The sequence below is a fragment of the Manis pentadactyla genome, chromosome 14 (genome assembly GCF_030020395.1).
Source record: "Manis pentadactyla isolate mManPen7 chromosome 14, mManPen7.hap1, whole genome shotgun sequence".
Lineage (NCBI taxonomy): Eukaryota > Metazoa > Chordata > Mammalia > Pholidota > Manidae > Manis > Manis pentadactyla.
The window spans coordinates 87352431-87372540 of NC_080032.1; the positions used below are offsets into that span (position 1 = coordinate 87352431).

Here is a 20110-nt window from a genome sequence, read left to right on the forward strand (position 1 = left end):
TGACAGAAATAACATTAAACCAAAATTCTCAAACAAAAAGATAGGTCGAAAAATCCTAAATGACAATAAATTAAGTGACGTATTTTTAAGTAATCTTTGTATTAAAAAAGAAAAACAGATTTAAAAATATTTGTTCTGAATGATAATGAAGGTAAGACATATTATAATTTGTCAGATACACTAAAGCACTATGTAGAGAAAATATCATAGCCTGAAAGGCAAATATTAAAAAAAGAAATGCTGAAAAACCAATGACATTAAATTCCATTTCAAGAATAAAGAGAACAAACAAATCAAAACTAAGTGAGAGGAAGGAAGTAATAGAGATAAGAGCAGAAATCAATAAAATAGAAAACAAACATACATTACAGAAAACTCACAAAGCCAAAATTGGTATTTGAAATGACTGACAAAATTTTCAATGACGGGAAAACTGATAAGGGATAAAAGCCATAATTCATCAATCTTGAGAAGGACAGTTGACTCATAGTTCCAATAAAACACATAAAAAGGGGATATTATGAATAAATTTAGGCCAATCAATCTGAATATTTAAATGAAACGGACAAATTCTTTACTCTGTGCAACTCACCTTGCTTCTTTCAGTCATTCTGGGGGCAGGATGTGTATTTGGGTAGATGACCTTTTATAAAGTTGCAGATACCATATTCTTCCCAAATAGTTGTATGTAACTCTGCCCCTCATTTTATGGCATAGGAAACCTAAGTTTAGAGTCCTGTCCCTATCCTCTCAGGTGTTTACCAGTCCAGAGTGGAGCAAACCTTGTCTAGCATGTTTCCTATGTCCCCTCCAGATGGGGAAGGTATCCATCATTGGGACGTACTCAGAAAATGGGAATTTCAGCATGTGTAATGGCAGTTAGGGAAGAGGGAGAGGACATGTTGATTAGGGTTGACAGTGGGAGTTCTCTGATAATAACTGACTGCCTGTTCTCCACGAAGAACAGAGACCCAGAGCTACCATTTAACCATCAAATTCAGCACCACATTTCCCCCCGAGTTTGGTGAGTGGAAAGAGTTTTGAGGACATATTGGCTCTGAACTAAGGAGAAACACACCCTTTTGCTATGTTAATTATCAGTTCCTATAATGCAAATGGAGCAATATTAAATAGAAATCATGGATTCTGCTGTGAGACAATGAAATCTGCGTGAATCTTGCCCTATTAGCATGTGGTCCTTCTGCAAATCTGCCCTCCTGCACGTGGCAGTCACAGGCAATACAAAAGGAATTCTGACCCCTTTTTTATCTCCAGAAAGATCGCTGTGGCTCTGGGTGAGTAGCAAGTGGCTGGTGTTGACTGTATTTCCAGTACTGAGCAGTTGAAAACTCTCTTCCCAGTCTCTTCTTTTAGCTACGCGGCACTGAGTGTGAGTGAGCGTGTGTGTGTGTGTGTGTGTGTGTGTGTGTGTGTGTGTGTGTGCACGTGCACACATTGCCTTAAAAGCTAGGTCAGTGGGCTGCTGCGATCTCCCTTGAGATGCTGCAGGCTGGGTCTAGTAGGGCTCTCTTCAAACTCGTGGGCAGAGCCTCCATTGTCTTTCTGCTGTGTTAAGTTGAGCTTGAAATTTTGACTGGAAAAACCTCTTTTCCCTTCCTCTCCCCCTTCTTAGCTGTATCAGGCTCTGTTAGCAACTGTTCTCGTGGGAAGCCTCAAAGTGAGGAGCTGGTGGGTGGAGCGCAGAAGGAGAGGAGCGCCGGCTGCGGAAAGCTGTGCTGCTGCTGTAGTTCCCTTCTCATCCCCCTGAGGTTTAATCACTGGTTGGAGGAAATTGGAATGTTTCAAGAATGTTCCACCCAGTGCAGGGTGGAAAAGGAGGACATGCCAAGAGATTTTAATAACAAGGCCAGGGAAGTTTAGCAATACAAAGTCCCCAAAAATTGTGCCTATGGAACGTGGCAAGTAATTGAGGAATCAGAGCCATGTAGGGAGCAAGACATGTGTGTCTCACTGTTTCTTTTGAAGGTTTGCAAATAGGTTCTCCGCCAGGCTGTCAGATAAGGGGGAGGATGCAGACTAATGTTTCTTCAGTTCTCTTCTTCACATCAGGGACATTATGTACCAGAGGCAATCTGTCTGTCTGGCCACCTGTTCGGTCAGTTTACTTCATACCTTGACCCAGCCCCAGTTACTCTGATCCCAGTCTCAGGAGGCAGATGCCAAACTTAGGAGCAAACTGCGTCTCAGCTTCTGATTATACCCTGCTTAATACTTAGATAAAGTAGCATGCTTTCACATATTTTTACAAATACTGAAAGAGGAATACACAATTGGGTCAGTCCTGAACCTTCAAAGCCTGGGTGGTTCAGAGAGGAAAAAGGGCAAGAACTTTGCTGAAGGAGACACTAGAAAAAGTTATTGTTCATTGTGGTGGGAAAAAGTAATGAATGAGAAGCCCTAAGCCCTGGGTTCTAGACTGAGCTTTGCCCCTAAGCAGATAAATGACCTTCAGTGAATTATAATGTCCAATACTCTCCTTCACAGAACAATGGATGGAACTTGATCGTTTCTAAAGTTCTTCAAACTTTCACATTTTATAAATCATATATTTATCAAAAGTATATATTGGATGTCTCTTATATGCCAAGAATTATATACACAACTATTTTTTTACTACCTTTATTTTTAAAGGATTACACTTCCTTGGCAACTTTAATTTTCTCAGTTGTGAAATGGGGCTAATAATGACTTCGCTGCTGATTTAAGAAAAAAGAAGGGGATTGTATCCAAAAGTGATTTGAAAAATGTAACATGCTCTGCAGAAGATAGATAGTAATATAGGCATTCTAGGAACAGATATGTGGGTTTGCTCTCTGAGATAAGAACTAATAACCGGTCTATTTTATCTGAATATATAGGCGGTGCCTGATAACCAGATAGAAATTATAACTGTCCTTAAACTGTTCCCAAGTGGGGTGTGTGTACACACATGCTCACACACACACAGCTGTAATAATATCAGCAAATACACAAGGTGACATTGTCTAAAGAATAAAGAATATGCTCTATGAGAGAGCCTATCCCATTTGTTGCTATATTTACCATAGTAATATTTGTTGAAGGAAGGAATAAGGAATGAAAGCATGAGAACAGCAGATTTCTTTAGTATTCTCATTTCCAATTTCAAATTCTGTGCTAACCCCAAAGCTGAGTTTCCTTCCTTGATATGCCTCCTCCTCGCTGCTTAGGTCTAGAAGACAGTCCACTAGTGTTTATTGGGATTCAAAATCATCTATGCTTAGGAATCAAACGGTGTTAGTGTTGAAAATGCACATTTCTTATTACAATATTTCACGATCTTCAGTGCTTCTGAAGTTCCCCGTTAGCGAGAGCAATGTATTATTGTTGTTCAGTGCTCTAGCACCCAGTCTGGGGTGTGGTGCCGAGCAAGTGCTCAGTAAATGCCGTAAGTAGTGAATGACCTGTCCAATTCAGTGGAGCAGCTGGTGTAGGTGCCGGGGTGGAGGTCGGGACATGTGGAAACACGGCTGATGGGGTTTTGAAACTTGCCATTCCATTTTTAGTTATTCCCATTCAGTGATAGGTGATTTCCCAGCATGAGAGTTCTATTGTTCTCTCTAAATTATCTGTAGGGTCCCTTCCCATTTCCAAATATATTCATTTGATTCTCCCAGTTTTATGAAGAGAACAGTTTTTGAGGAGCCTGGCCTAATAGTAACAACACCCATAAGGACTAAACTGAACGTCGCCACTTACTGACCATTGAATAATGTTATCTTCTGTTACAGGTGTCCGGGGACTCAGGTCTAGCATAAGCTCTTTGAGGACAGGAGCTGTGTCATGCTTAGCGCTAGTTAAGATGGCTACTTAATTTAGGTGGATGAAGAATGTGGCTGTTCTCAGAAAAAGGCAGCCTGCAAGCAAGAAGATAGTTTCCTTTTATGGCACTAAAATAAGACACCTCCCTTCCCCCCCTTTGACCTGTGATCGTCCTTTCATTTCCCCCCATTTAACAGTCCCCTGCCTTCCACAGCCTCCTGACTTCACCTGGACAGATGGCAGACGTGGAAGACGGGCACACTGATTTCCCTCATCCCCCCACCGATAAGGCAGGCTTGGGATCACCTAGGTTTGGGATGGGTTACACGCCCTCTGCTGCCTCAGAGTTTGAGCACAAAAGGAATGATGGACTAATATGGGTAGAAGGGAGCAGACTGATCATCTACCAGTGTGGTGGTGATTATTTTACGACTTCTGCTACCATATGAACTGCCCAGGGCAAGCCCCTTATGCAGTTTGGCCCTAATTCCCCTCCTTTACTCTTTCTTGAGAGATTATTATTGTAATGCTTTCCCATTTAAAACACTCTGTGCACTACAGAATAAGCAATTCAATTTTTCCCCTACACGAAAACCTGCCACGTTACCTTAAGGCAAAAATGAAAACTTGAAACAAATAAAGCCCTCCTGTCTTTTTTCTTTTTCCTTGTGATCTCGTTTTCTCCTAAATATGCGTTTTTCTGTTTTGCTGCATTCTTAATAGAAGTTCGCGCTTCTCAGTCGAGGCACTGCTGCTGATATTTTCGCCTGTCAAATCTCCCAGAGCAGATGGTCCCTACAGGGAAGCTCTGGAAAGGGCTGGGTGTCTGGTTATGCCTGGCGCCTCCCTTCCTCTTGGGGTCTAGGATGACAAGTCATTAAGCCAGTTTCCCTCCTCTGAGGGGTGCCTGGTCCAGGAGCAGCAGGCTTCGCTCCAGGGATGCCCAGCCCTCTGCAGCCGGCTTCAGCCGCTACCCCTGTCCGCAGCGAGCCGGGTCCGGAAAAGAGTGACGTCCATCCTGTCCAATCAGAGATGCGGGTTCCCCGCGGGTACCGCCCCGCCTTCCCGCGGCCCAATGGCCGCCCAAAGGGGCGGGGCCTCGGCCGAGAGGCGCGGGGAGGCTGCGCCGGCGAGGAGCGGCGCGGGAGATGCGCCGGCAGGTGTCTGCGGCGGCGGACGGGGACCTGTAGGTGCCGCCGGGCCAGCAGCGCCGCGCCGGGCGAGCCGGGGCCGCGAGCAGGTAGGGCAGGGCTGCTCCGCGGACGGGGTAAGGAGGCGTACCTGCTGCGGCTGCCTCCCCGCTTTCCCCGCCCGCCCCGCCCTCGGCGGCCCGGGTCCCCGGGTCCCCGCGGCGGCGTCGGGCTGGGAGCCCCGGGCTGGGGCCGGGGGCCTGGGAAGGGCCCCGGGAGAGGGTCCCCGGCAGGGCGGCGTCCGCTTTGCTCCCAGGGGCCCGGGCTGCCGCCGCGGGCGACCCGCCCCAGGGACGCACGCCGAGGGCCGGGGCGCACCCTGCGGCAGCCAGGGCCGCCGGCCCCCCGGGCGGAGCGGAGCCCCGCGCCGCCGCCCCCGCCGCCCCCGCCGCCGCCGCCGCCGCCGCCGCCGCCGCCTGCGCCCAGCCCCCAGCCCGCGGGAGAAGCTGGGAGCGGCCGCCGAGGGGAGGGGCCCTTGCTCCCGGCCCCTGCTGAGGACGCGGCTCCCGGCGTGGGGCGGGGGCGGGGAGGAGCCGCAGCTCGGAGCGCATTTTCCAATTAACCGCGGCCCCGATGGGTAGACGTGGGCCCTTCTCCGCGTCTGCGGCAGGCGGGCCGCGCAGACTGCGCCTCTCCGCTCCCCGCCCGGCGTTTCTGCAAGGTGGGTTTATCCGCGGGGTTCTAGAGGGTCACGTAATGGTGTCCGGGGGGCGGGGGGCTCCCCGAGGCTGCGAGGCAGCCTCCCGGGGTGACCGCATCCGGCGGTAGGTGTTGGCTCAGTGCCGGCTCTTGCCGGAGTCAGATTGCTGGAAGCTGTGGGCAGAAGGATTGCAGAGAAATTAGGCGCAGCATCACTTTCGGGGACTGATGACACCCTGCTTTGAGAATTCCTGAAAAATTGGGGCGATAGTAAAAAAGGTGAGGGGAGAGCTGCAACCTTTTCTCATTTTTTCATGCCAAGTCCAGTACGGGCTTTGGTTCGCGTGCTTGGGGGTGCACATCTCCACGGCGGATCTATATATAGCTCCTGCACACCCAGCCCTGTTTGCCTGCTGCTGAGCAGGCTGCCTCGGCCTGACGCGAGCTGGAAGCCCTGAGTGGGAGGGGCAACGGGGAAGCAAGTTCTCTCTCAGCTGGAGGAAAAGCCAGGGAAGATGCACGCAGGCTGAGAAAGCCCCGAATGAGATAATGTTTCTGTAATGCGCATCAAAAGTAATATTTCCAAATATTATTTAGAGTACGTTCTTCCAGTACTATTTATCCTTCATTTCCCTGCATTTTCCAGCCTCACTGTGTACATATGAACTTCTCCAGCCTGAAATGTAACACACATTTCAAATTCCTATCTGGGGTATTTTATTAAATTCATCAGAGGGTAACAGTTGGCTTATCCTTAGCTTAACTACTCAATAGTAAATTTGTTTGGGTGCTAACTTATAGCTAGCAGCATTTGGAGATCTCAGAGACAAGGATCCGCCCATTTTATACGATACAGAGCTAAGGAACCTTTAGAACCTTTAAGGGTAGTTTTGATGTATTTTCTTTGTACAAATCTTGTAGACCTGATATTTGAACGTGTGGTGTTGTTTCATATCCTATCTGAGGACACAGTAATTTTCTTAAGAACTTCCAAGAAGCCACTATTTCAACCCCAATATCCCCACAACCTACTGTGAATTATATTGCGTAGGAGTTTTCCCTGAAATAGAATACTTAAGCTTTCTATGGTTTTTGGTCCTAGGAACAAAATTCGATTAATATCCATACCAGTAACGGTATACACCAAGGTTATTCCGTTATGCAGATACTCAGGCTTATTTTGTAGCCTAGCTCTTACTTGTATGTCTGCTTTGTCTTCTAAACAGACAGGAGGTACTTTACAGAAAAAGGCCATGGTAGATATTTTTGTATATTCTACCACACTGAACACAGTCCTAAGTAGGCTCAAAGATTCTTACTGAAGAAGCATTATAAGGAATTGTTTGGGTGGATACACCAATGGCAGGGATAATTTATTTACTGATAGAAGGTTATGTGTTGGGAACTACTTTTGGAAACTTTCCGACTCCATTGTCCTCTCCATGAGGAGTAATAGATGACGGGAGGTGTTTCTGTACCTTTCCACAGAATGATTCAATTTTCCAATAAGGTTTATGACTATGTATAGATTATTCTGTACTTTCTCTTTTATTTTGTGACCTTTGAGGCCAACTAGAGAACAGGTTGAAAGATAGATAATTCATTTTTCTGTATACAAAACATGGCGTGTAATTGCCTTATTAAAAAAGAAATCAACAGTGTCCATCCATTTCCCATTTCCATCCATTTCTACATATAAACTGGCTATGGTCTGCATCATCTCTAAGTCATCAATAAACTTTTCCTTTAAGTCCAGTGTTGGTTTTCTTTTCATTGGTGTATTGTTTAGTGTTTTTCCCACTGCTGTTTTTCATATTGTCCACTGCCCCTTGAAATTTTATTTTGATACCACAATGATTTGTCAGTTTTTCTTTTTCTAAACCTTCTTCCCTTGTCTCCCTTTTATCTCCTCTTCCTGCTTCTCGTCTTCAAATGAATCCCCCAAATTAATGGCAATTTATTTTATTGGAAGTAAATTCTCCTTCTGTATTTCCATTCCTAATCTGTCCTTCATCTCTCCTAATCTATCCTAGTGGCTAAGAGCACAGGCTTTAGAAGGTAGCCTACATGTGCTAAGATTTATTCATTTGACCCTTGAACAGTGGGGGGATTAGGGATGCCAGCCCTTGTACAGTTGAAAATCTGCATATACCTTTGTACTCCCCCAAAACTTAACTACTAATATGTAGCCTACTAATGCCTGGAAGCCTTACTGATAACACAGTCAACAAACACCTATTTTTCTATATGTATTATATACTGTATTCTTACAACAAAGTAAGCTAGGAGAGAAAATGTTCTTTCAAATTGTTGCAAATCTCCGAAAGATTTTCCAATATATTTACTGAAGAAAATTCACCTCTAGGTGGTCTTGTACAGCTTGAACTTGTGTTGTTGAAGGATCAACTCTGTATTATTATGCCACTAAGTGAATGTCAGTAAGTCAGTTTGGGGTGTAATAGACTTACCTCAGAGTTTTTGTGGGATTTTTTTCTTTTTTTATAATTAAATGAGATAATGCCTGTAGCACATTTAGATTAGAGTTTGGCCCATAATAATTACTCATAAATAATAGCTATTAGAAGTAGAAGAATTTTTTACAGTCATAAGAATGTACATAGTGAAAGCTGCATTTTGCTTTCCCCCCATCAATTGTCACCACCCTTAAACTGGCTTTTAGCAAAGGATACTACGATTTTCCAGGCTTCCTGGTTTGTGATTAGTTTTTTTTGAAGACTTGCTTTCCTCTCTCCAAATGCCCATGTCTACTCATTCATTAATAATACTTTAAAGTTCTCAACTCTAAGTTGTATCTTTTTCTATTTCCCTCAATACCAGTTTTGTATCACATCGCCTGCCTAGAGGAGTGCAGTAGGCAGTTTGTCAAATCTCCCAGTGTGTAAGTCTTTCTGCTTTACCCTAAGATGCCACATACTAGTGTTGATCTATTTTGAATGCTCATTATTGGTTCTGCTCTGCTTTGAAACTTCAGAGCAAGAACTTCAGAGCAAGAACATTTGGGTTCAAATCCTGAGAATAGGACTTACCTGTTGTGTGAGTTTGGAAATGCAGCAGAGGAGGGTGGGACATTATTCCATTATGGTCATATGAATGACTGATAGTATAAAACTCTACTCGAAAATACATCTATTGAGTATTACATTTAAGTAACACTTTTATGATTATAAGGAAATACAAGATTATTCAAGAAAAATTGGAAATAAAAGAAAATTCCGTTACGCAAAAAGATCCTCTTTCAATCTTCCAATTTATTTCTATGACTATGCATAGGTTTTTTAAATGTACACATTTGGAAATAGAGTGAATATTCATTTTTGTATTTATCTTTTCTGCTTAATATCATAACAAACATTTATTTCATTTAATATTCTTAGTAACCATGGATTGTTTTTTTTTTATGGCTGCCAAGTATTCTTTTATATAGTTAGGATCTTTAGATTATTTCTGGTTTTTCACACTTACGAAAGTGAACATAAATATATGTTAACCTTTGTATTTCTGAGTCAAATGTGTCAATACTTCGGGACTCCTAATTATTGCCAAATTGCGCCAGAAAAACTTTATGCTTAGATTGATACTAATGGATATTAGTATAAACCAAGATGGTAATTAACATTTTGTAGTTAAAAAATTGTGACTATTTTGATAGTAGGAAATTGTGTGTGTCTAGTTTTTTTGAGTTGTGTTTTCATGATTTTGGATGAGTTCAAGAAATGTTTTCATGTTCATTGACTCTTAGTATTTCTTCATTTGTGGATATCAGTATTGGGATATTCATGTTATCTTTCCTCATTTAATAAAAAATATATTGTGTACTGTGGACATTTTCCTCACTCTGTTTTTTGCCTTTTATTTTTATGTTTTTGGACATACAGAAATTTTTAACTTTAGTTCAACCTATAACTCTATTTGCAGTAGTATCTCTTATACCTTTAATGCTCATAAAACTTTCTGCTACATGACAAATAATTGAATATAAAAGCACACATGTGATGGTGCTATTGCTGAGCTTTTTTTTGTTGAAGTCAGGTTTAGCTTATGTGCATCATATCTGTACTCCTGTGCGAAATGGCTCCTGGGGACATATAAAATACTCTCTTGGTCTATTAAGGCCACATTATTATTTATGTGGCTTTCCCATGAAGTGAATAGCACCTTAATTCTTTCTGAGCTGCTCTTGTCCATTTCAAAAGTGCCACAGGGCAAAACATACTATGGAAGATATTAATGACCAGGGTGTTCAGCCAGAGCAGACCGCATTGTTTGCACAATTATCTGAATGACTCAGGCACTAAGTCTGCTTTTGCCAGGATTATCCAGATGGTCCCTAATTCACTGGATAATTGTGCACCCCCTTCTTGATTTACTGTGCCATCGCTTTTCCGGCAGTGTTTTGTTTGTTGCTACTCTCTAAAAGCTTGGGGTTGGTCATGTTATTTTCTTTTATGAGAGGCAGTGTCTCTGGTCCTTATGAGCACACACATTAGAGGTATACAGAGCTTTGCATGAAGCCCAGCTTGGCTGGTTACTTGATCTCTTCAAGTCTTTGTTTCCTTGTAGGAAATGAGGATATTCATAGTTCAGGGTCCTTACTTTAGTCACACTCTCTCATAGTCTTCTTCTTAAGTACGTTCTTCACACTGTAACCAGAGTTATCTTTTTAAAACCAATTTCACCAGGTGTCTCCTCTGCTAGGAATTTGATAGAGCCCCCTTTTTTCCTATAAGAAGTCTGCAGTCCTTCGCAGTGCACCTAAAGTCCTTTATTAGATGGTCCTTGTTTACTTCTCTAAATTCATTTTCTCGTGATTAAGTCTCTTTCATCTCCAGTCTCCCAGAATGCCAATCACAGTGAACTGTTTGTGTTCCCCTAATGCTTCATGTTTTCTCTCCCTTTTCCCAAACTCTACTCCCCCTCTGTAGTCTCTTACCTGCTGGAAATGACCTGTCTCCTTGTCTGCCTTGTATCTGATCTGCCTGACCTCTTCAAGGCTCAGATCAGCTGGCATGCTCCCTAGGAGGACTTCTCTGAACTTCTCGGCTGAGTTTGGAGCCCTTTAGTGCTTCCACACCCTTCCATAGTGTGGGTACCCCAGCCGTAGCACTTACTACGCTATATTGTAATTTGATGGTTTGTTTATTACCCCCACTGTGAGCCCTTAAGGATAGAGATCATGCCTTTTTCCTCTGTTCCAGTGAAAGCCCTGGCCGATAGTTAATACTTAATATTTTCTGAAGAACTAAACTTGTTTTGAGATTTCAACAAATTAAGGATTTACATATCTCTACCTTGAAAACCAACAAGTAAAAACTTTACAGTTTTTCAAGAATTAACTTCTTGGTTTTGTTGGTTTATACATGATAGATGAAGGGAGTCCTTTAATAAGCAATTTTGTAATGAAAAGCCATGCCTAAGACATTGAGTAATTCCCAAATGCCAACTTGGGACAGTAGGTAACTTTCTTATGGATAAGTCTGCATTGTAGAAAGAAGAAATACATAGTTACATAGATAAATTTAGCTGTTAGAACTAAATATTGGCAAAATTAACCCCCTTCTCTTCACTTAATAAAAGGTCTCCAGTTAATGTGTTCTCTGGAAGTTTACAAAGCTTGGCTACATGCATAACCTTGTTTGATCCTTTGCAACAACTCTGAAAGTTAGATTGACATGCATGATTATTAACACTTGTAACAAAGAAAAAAGCTCAGAGAAATAAGTAATTTGCCTATGATTTGTTTGTTAGTGGCAAATATGGACAAGAAAGAAATAAGGTAATTTTACTCACAGTTTCATGTTTAGGTTATTTATGTTTAGCCAGACCATCTTACTGAGAGATGTTGGCCACCATTCTGTCCAGGTCAAGGACATTGGTCTTGATATTAATAATCCACTGAAAGTCCTGAACATACCAATAAAAATTTACTGCACTAATGCCTATATATAGTTTTTAGTTTGGATGTTAATAATCTGACAAAGAACCCACTGACAGCAATTTTTGTTTTACATAAATTTTAAAATCTTGTCATTGAATTGAGTGATCATTTAGACTACACACACACACACACACACACACACACACACACACACACACACACACACACACACACACACACACACACACACACACACACACACACACACACACACACACCTGATCAGACTAAGCCTAAAGGATTGCTCTTAAAGTTTGTTATCAAAAAATGACTTTACATATACCAGTAGCCAATAAGGGTGTCCCTTTTCTTTCCTTTGAAATACTAACCTATTTCAGTGCATAAAATGATTCAATCTTTGGCTTTTCTCTTGTGCTTGGCAATACATATTTTTTGATGGCAAATCATAGGTCACTAATCTGTCTCCCCAAAAAGGTGTTCTTTGGGGGAGGAGCAAGGAAATGTAAAGAGGGAACAATATTTTGGAGTCTTCGGCTTCCTGACTGACCTTTGAAGGGATGATTTCTGTATTGCTAAGAATACTTAAATAAGATTTTGATAGCCAACCAAATTCTCAAGGCAGTTGGGAAAAATGTGTGATTTATTTGTAAACTCGGAGCAAAGATCGCTTGCTCTAATTCTTATATAAATATTGACAAAATTGATGTATTACTTTATAATATTAACTCCTCTGGTGGCTTTTTATTCCTGGGTACTTTTCTCCAATGTAAATTGTATTATGTACTAGAATTTTGAGTCTAATTTGAAGTTACATTTTCCTCCCATTTATTTGGTCTTATAGTTGAGAGAAGTAGTGGTCTGTTACTCATGGCTGTGCTTTTATTTTAGAAGTCAAAATCGTATCACTAAGATTTTCTATTCACATTTTTCCATTAACTACTGGTTTCTGACAACATACTAAAGAATTCCCACTGACTTTTGTCTGATCTAAGGTGGTAGATATAAATGACTGCTAGTCAGTTAAAGTACTTCTCGAGAACCAGCTGAGAAACGATGCTACAAATGTTACCGCAAGTCATTTTTATTCATATTGTCTTCTATTTTTAAAAAGCATACTGCAAACGAAGGAATTTCTTTTGTGTTCTTGCTAATATGGACATACAGAGACAATCTTGCTGGACTTAGCAATTATTTTATTTATCACTTTAGATTTCTTAGTATAAGCCACACATAACCTAGTTATTTCTAGTTTTGAATTTTAAATACACCCTTCCTCCACAATTCTTCTGGAACATATTCTGGGAAATGACACTATTATTTATGTTACTAAAAATATCATGTAAAATGGAATGCCTTAATTAAATTTGGCTTCACTTGACATGTCTTCATCTCTCCTGCTGTGCTTCATGCCTGTAAGAGAAAGGAATCTCTTCTCTTTCCTAATTTCAGTCCTACTATATGTATTTTGGGGTCTCAGTTTTCCACAACATGAGAGAAAATTTACTCTTGTACTAATATGCTTTCTCCCCAGAAATTCCAGTCTTTCCTTCCCAACTCCCTAATTTCCTCCTTTCAGACTTTTTAGTTAGGTTTTTCTGCTAACTTTTCTACCTACTTCTTTATGTCATTGTTTTCTCTTTCCTTTTCCAGGATTACTAGTATGTAGTTTCTAAGTAGGAGACACATCTACAGCAATGTTCTTTCTTTCTTCCAATTCATTGTCATGGGAGAAGAAAACCAGTATCTGTCTTTCTCTTCCTGAGGTCTGGATTTCAGCCTCCCACCATTTGAGAGTCCTCGCTATATCCATTATCATCTCTTTCTTGCATCTTCAGCTTTGACCTCTCTGTTGGCTTCCTGATGTCAGAATTTAAACATGCTTAATTCTCATTCATTGTAGAAACAGTGCAGATAAAATTAAACAAAAATCCTCCTCGAACTCTTGACTGCTACTGCAGTCATTTCTCCCTTTTCTCTTTCACAGCGAGTTTTCTTTAAGCATCCATCTGTGTTTATTTTACCACTCTTTGCCTTAGTTCCCTCTTTAACCTTTGAAACCTGGTTCTCACACCAGACATTTCAGTAAAACCACACTTTATAGGGTCACCAAAATATGCCTTCATTCCTAAATCCTGTGGGTACCTTTCAGAGATTACCTACTTGACCTTCAGCAGGAGTTAGCACTGTTGAATGTTCCTTCTTGGAAAGTTCTTTCGATAGGTTGAATTTATTGTTGAGCAAATATTCGTCTCTTCCAGTCCCACTGTTGATAGAGCCTCTGGCCACACCAAATGGTGTGCTCAGTCACACGTCACATGACCAGCTCTGCCCAGCGAGGCAGTAGCGGATGTAGACCAAGCGGAGGCTGTGCATCTGCCATCTGGCTTGGTTTGTCCACCTGTTGTCTGCCATGAGAGGCACATATGCTGGGGACCTGACCCAAGGTGGGTATGGGAACATGAGAGACATGAGGGCAATACAGAGCTTTGAGCCAGGCCCCGTCACCATGCAGCCGAAGGCATAGCGAGCCCAAACCGTAGACCCACAAGCAAGAAAAAAGTCTGGCCACTTTGGGATGTTTGTTTTGCAGCATTACTGGGCAAGAGCTGATTGATGTAACGCAGTTCCCTGAAATCTCATTAAGCCAAATTTTAGTTTTTAAGTTTCAGAATCCTTGGAGACCTTTGTCATCTTTTCTTCCACTAACTTGTTTTTAAGCATCAAAGTTCCTAAGGCTTCTGCCCTAAACCCATTACCTATGCTTAAGTACACTTACTTTGAGATCTTATTCCCAGTGATGGTTTTGATGTCTGTGTGTATGCTGATGACTTCTAAGTCCTGAACTTCTATTGGACCTCTACAACAGACCCATCTTGTCAAAAATGCGTTGGCCATCTTCACTTGGTGGTTTCCCAAGCACTGAGGCACAGTGCTTCTGCTTCACAGTCCATTTAGTACTCAACCACATGGGGAAAAAAATCTCTAAAACAGTTTTGCTCCATCGATGTCATTACAAAAAATTAGTGTAGGGGTTATGATTCATTGCCTTTTTGCTTTGTGCCTGTAAACACATTATCTGATTTAATTGTCACAATTCCACAGGTTATGTAGTATCATCCCTCCTTTGCAGATGAGGGACATGAAGCCCAGTGAAGTTAAATAACTTACGATCTATAGCTAGTGAGGGATTGAACCATATTAGGGATTCTACAAAAACCACCAGTGCAGAAATTTTGAATATTTTCCACTCACTGGAGTAATTCTTTGGAAAATATGTACCACCTGAGTTTAAGGCTTGGCTACTAAGCAAAAAATAAGATTAAGAAATATTGCAGAACAACAACAAATGTTATGGGCTGCTTCTTAATAATCTAAATTTAAAGACAAAGCCCTCCAATGATCTTTTCAAGGTGTTGTGCTTCATATATATGTTACCTGTTTAATAATAACTATTACTGTTCACTGAAAAGAAACTCCTTGCTATCCTTCAAACCACCCATCAGTGTTATTACTTCTGTGTCTTTGTTTATGCTGCTTATTATAAATAAAGATGCCTGCCTCTACATTTATCCAGATTCTCCCCTTCTCTGATCTACTTCATTTAGAGATTAAAGCTCCTATAAAAGATTCTCATTATTTCTAATGACACTGGTCAATTCTTAAACTCCTATAATAATTTATTTTCCTTAATCAGACCAACTACAATTCATTGCAAATTACCTGCAAGGTACTGATTATAATCATATGGAAGCTTTCACAGTAAATATAGATAATATCTACCCCAGAGGAATTTGTATTTAGTTGGAGTTATGCAAGTAAACTATTACTAAAATTTGGTTTTCTATATTATTTAGTAGTTTCAGATTCCAACTTTTTTAACTATCTTGTGAACACAAAGACTATGTGGTCAGTTTATGTTGTGTTCAACACCAAGTACATTTCATTGAAGAGTTGCTCAATGACGTCTTTTATTTTTAACCCCATATCATTGCTTTTACATTTACTGTGTTCTCAAAAATATCACTGAGGTAACATATCATCTAGAGAAGTATTTCTCTCCTTTAAATCATGGATTCATATAATTCATGGAATTCATTGTAGGAAATTGATTTACTTTTGAGCAGAAACTGAAATGAACTTGCAGTTAGCCAGAATCACAGTAGCAGCCTCGAGGAGTTTATTTATCAAGGTCTTCATCACTCTTGTTTATATGATACTAAAGAAAGTGTGTGAAGCAGAGGGTGAAATAGATTTACTCAGTGGTTCCTGTTTCTTTCAGTAATCTGTTGACTATTTGGTATATTTTTATAAGTAGGTATTTTTATTTATGAAATGGCATTTTTTTATGTAAATTATTTAGTATAGTCTCTCACAAAAGAGGCATTTGCTAATGGAAGTACTGGGAAGTCATGTAGATGTTACATTTTTAAAGTCCTTTCGTGTTGAGAGTGTCACGAAGACAGAGAAGAAAGTCAGTATTTAGAAGAATCCTGAGGAGCTGTCTAGATACATGGTAAAATGAATTAAAAAGTAAATAAAATATCCAACACAACCTTTGGTACTTTGTTACCCTAAGAACCATTGGGAGGTAAAGTTATACGTCTTTTCTGTTTAGTGCTTTGGTTAATCTAATATCGAATGGCAGAATCATACTGTTCTTTTCTTCCTGGTATTTTCAAATTACATTCTGCCCCATTTCTCACTGTTAAGAGGAGCAAGGTGAGGTCAAGTGACCTCCCTGGGTAGTAATTGGGATTCTTCTGACCACTCCAAAGCTCTCTCTCTCCTTGACTATGTAAGTGGTAAGAAACGGGATGATTAATTATGGTTTCATTCTATTCTTCTGTTAGAATTTGGGGTAATAACTAAAAAAATTTCAGGCTTGGGCACTTCTAAGTATGTAGTCTACAGTGAATGTCAGAGTTTGAAATAACAAGCTTTTTGCTTGGAGTATCCTTACAGTAGGTCTTTGCTACTTATAAGAATAATTGAAAGTTGACTTAAGGATCTTGTCTCTTGAAAATTCTCCATAGATGGACAGACCTATTAAAGATTTTCAGAATTCCAAGAACTAGATGTTCATTTTAGTCATTAGTAAACCCACGGAGTTCATACAGGTTGGCCAACTCATGAAAAAATGGAACAGTCTTCTGTGAGTCATAGTCTGGGGCATTTCTGGAATTAATGGCTTGGGGAGTAAAAATTGTAAAATCTTACTCAGAGGATCGTATATTACTGCATTATTGCCCCCTGCATCCATTCCAGATATAATTAAAACATTGATCGTTAATGAGGTTATTATCCATCTTTATTGGAAAGTGAAAAGATATAGTAGCTTCCCTAATTGCTAATCCTTATGACTGAGATGCTGTCGTGCCTTGTATCTTCTCAGGGATAAATGTTGCTGAACAATATTACATATTATTTGTAAAGAAGTGGCTCTTTGAATTAGCTTTACTACAGACTTTCGTTTATTCAGTTCTGGACTATTTACCTTATAAGATGTAAAAGTTGTCAAGGACACAATTTAATGTGAATCCTTTTACAAATACATGTAGAGGTATTCATCATAAAGCAAGCAAAATGCAATATTTTTTCAGTGAGAATAAAGTGAGTGTATCATGTTACCATTCTCCCTTCTTCCTCTCTGTGTTTCCTTTCGTTCCTTCTCTTTTTTCTTCCTCTTCTCCCTCCTTCTCCTTCTTCTTTTTCTTTAATACAAAAACAAGTACCTTGGAATAAGAGACAAGCTCTAACAAATGTTGGAAGTCCATAGCACCACATGAGGAGGAGGAACCCGCAGAAAATGGGCTCAGTACATACAGTGAGTAAGAGCTGTGCCTGGGGTCCCGTGCTGTGGGAGTGGGCAAATCTGAATGTCTGGGGGTCGAAGTGCTCGCTGCGATTCCCAGGCAGGCCTGGAACCCATAGGCTTAACCTGCAGCGAAAAGAGCTTCAGATGATAGCTAGATTATCTGCATAAAGAATCTGACAACAATTATTGCTGTCCTGCAGGTTAAAAACCACCTGTAAGCTCTTCACATGGCAACAGGGACAATAAAATCAATAGAGAGTAGTCACTAGATTAAAATAATAAATAATAAATCCATTACACTAAACTAAAATAAATACTGAGCTACTTTTCGTATAGAGAGCCTAGCACAATGACTGGCATATGGTGTGGTGGTTGTGTTCTTAGTTTACATTGCCCTTTACATTTAAAACAATCTTTTTGCTTTAAGTTCTGGAGTAAGTGCTTACTTAACCTCGTGTTTTTATTATATAAAAATGTTTAATCATATGTTGTAGTCATTAATAATTCAAATGGGAGAATTCCTTGTCCTCAACCGGGTATCAACATTAGCAGATAAGAAATTGTCTTCAAATGTACATCATTTCTTCTATGATAAGTCAGTACTATTGTGTTCTTGAAGGAGATTCGTAACTTCATGAGGAAAAAAGTTTCACAGCTCTAAATAAAAGCATGGCTTTGGTTTTTTTGCACTTGTTTTAGCTGAAACTTCAGTATTATAATCCTCATCAGAAAAATCATTTTTTTAAGCATGGTGTACCTAGTAAGTTGGAGGAATCTCTTCTCATATTTCTCAAATGAAATAGGGGCCTCTTGTGAAGTAATTGTACCTATGTATTCTTGTGAAATTAGTTTTGTCATATTTAGGTCTGTATTCATTGTCTAGTTAGCTTTAACACTACTAAGTAAAATAGATTTCTTGGAGAATAGGTTATATATTTTGTCTTTCAAGAAGAGAGATTCTATATTTTTAATTGACTTATAAGTGTAGTAGATCGTTTTAAGTTTTTTCTCAGTTTATGTTTTCATGTGGAATTGGGCCGTTATAATCTGTTTCTTTAATGCCATCTGATGTATATAACTTTGTAAAGCAATGTGTGTTCTCATTTGAAACCAAGTGCCATCTGGACAGTTTTAAAGATACTCCTGAGGGTTATGAAACTGTTTGGTGCCTTTTGGGGTAAGGAACCCAGGAGGCATCCCGTCAACACCAAGGGTTAGCTTTAGTGAATTCATTCATTCCTGTAGAGCGCAGTAGTCTATTTCTGTCCCAGTGGGCAAAATAAAGAGGGCTCTGGAACAATGGTTGAAGTGCCCTTAAGAGCCCAACATGCTGGACCAGTGTAACTGAATAATACTGTGTGGCTCTGAGACAGAGATTATCTCCTCCATAAAGATGAAGAAACTGAGGCCAAGTGAAGTGATGTATTTAGAGTTATCAGTTGTAGGTGAGGACTTGAACTCAGCTCTGATGGTCTTTGCACCCATCTTTTCAAAGGTATTAGGAATTACATCTCTTAAGAGAGGCTATTTGAGATAACCAATATCTGATTAGCTGCATGTTATTACAGTTCAAAACTTTTAAAATACTGGAAATTAAAGTTAATTATCTAGTTATTTGTCCCTTGAGGGCATAGCATTATTTGTTCAGTTGGAAATAATGTGTTCCAAATGGAAAAGTTAACAGTGCTAATTCATGTGGGATAATGCATATTTATGGATATTCTTTCATAATATCAGGTCATGCAAAATACATCAGCAATATGTGAGCACAATGGAAAGATGAAGTTGTAGTCACTTTGATTTAAAATTGGGGATAGTTGTATTTTCAGAGTACAGTATGTAAGGAAGCTTTTTATATGGGCGTAATCATTTAGTCACCATAAAATTCTTTTAGTCCAAGAATTTGCTAAATAATTTCTGAGCTATTTTATAAGCAGCTTCTAAATAGAAGCCCTTTTTAACCTGATCATCTGGCATATAAAATGCAGTTACTCAATAAAGCAGCTGTATGAAAGGAAGAGCAGTGGCTTTTATTGAAAAGAGCTTTCAACTTTGAATCAAGACCAGAACCTTGACTGTATTTCATGTGAATTTGTAGGACTCACTTTTTCTTATTGTGCTTTGAGGTCAATAAATAAATCCTTCTTATTTGCTTAATATATTCTTGCATGGTTCAGAGAAAGTACATAATAAGCTTACTACATAACTGCAGGGGCTCTTAGACAACAAAGTAAATATTTATTAAGTATTCACCATATGTCAATACCATGCTGGAATTAAGCGAGTAGATACTGTTAAATATCTCCCCTGCTGTTCCTAAACACCCTGACATTCAGCAATGTAGCTTTCTTCTTAGACTAATCTACTCATGAATCTATATTCTTTATATTTCACTAAAATTTTTCACTAAAATTATCCCTAAAATGTGTTGGAGTCAAAAAGGTTAGTTTAAAAGGACATACTTATTAACAGTAATTTAGTCTCTTAAACTCTAGATTTTCCACTGACTTCAGAGGTTTAGTTTGGAGTATGCTTGCTTGCTTCATTGGTGGACACTGTAGATAGATCTCACTCCAAGTGGTAGGTGCCCATGTCAAAGGTTATGTGTGTGTGTTTATATACATACACAAGTGTAGAGCAGTATAACAAATGGTTAGGACACACAGTCAATAACATTTAGTTTGTGTACCTATGTGCTTTTGAATACTGAATTTTATTGACATTACCAAGGTAACATGGTTGCCAGAT

At 39.9% G+C, this 20110-nt stretch overlaps 1 protein-coding gene across 2 annotated transcripts in view; it reads left to right on the forward strand.

The window, feature by feature from the left end:
- The first annotated feature begins 4924 nt into the window (after positions 1–4924).
- The window catches only part of CNTN1 (contactin 1), a 263071-nt gene continuing 247885 nt past the window's right edge, over positions 4925–20110 (forward strand). Inside the window, exon 1 of one of the 2 annotated variants that reach the window (XM_057491253.1) lies at positions 4925–5040. The gene's annotated coding sequence lies outside the window, so the exon portion shown is untranslated. Of the gene's footprint in view, positions 5042–20110 lie in introns of both variants that reach the window. The other variant, XM_057491252.1, reaches the window with a different exon arrangement.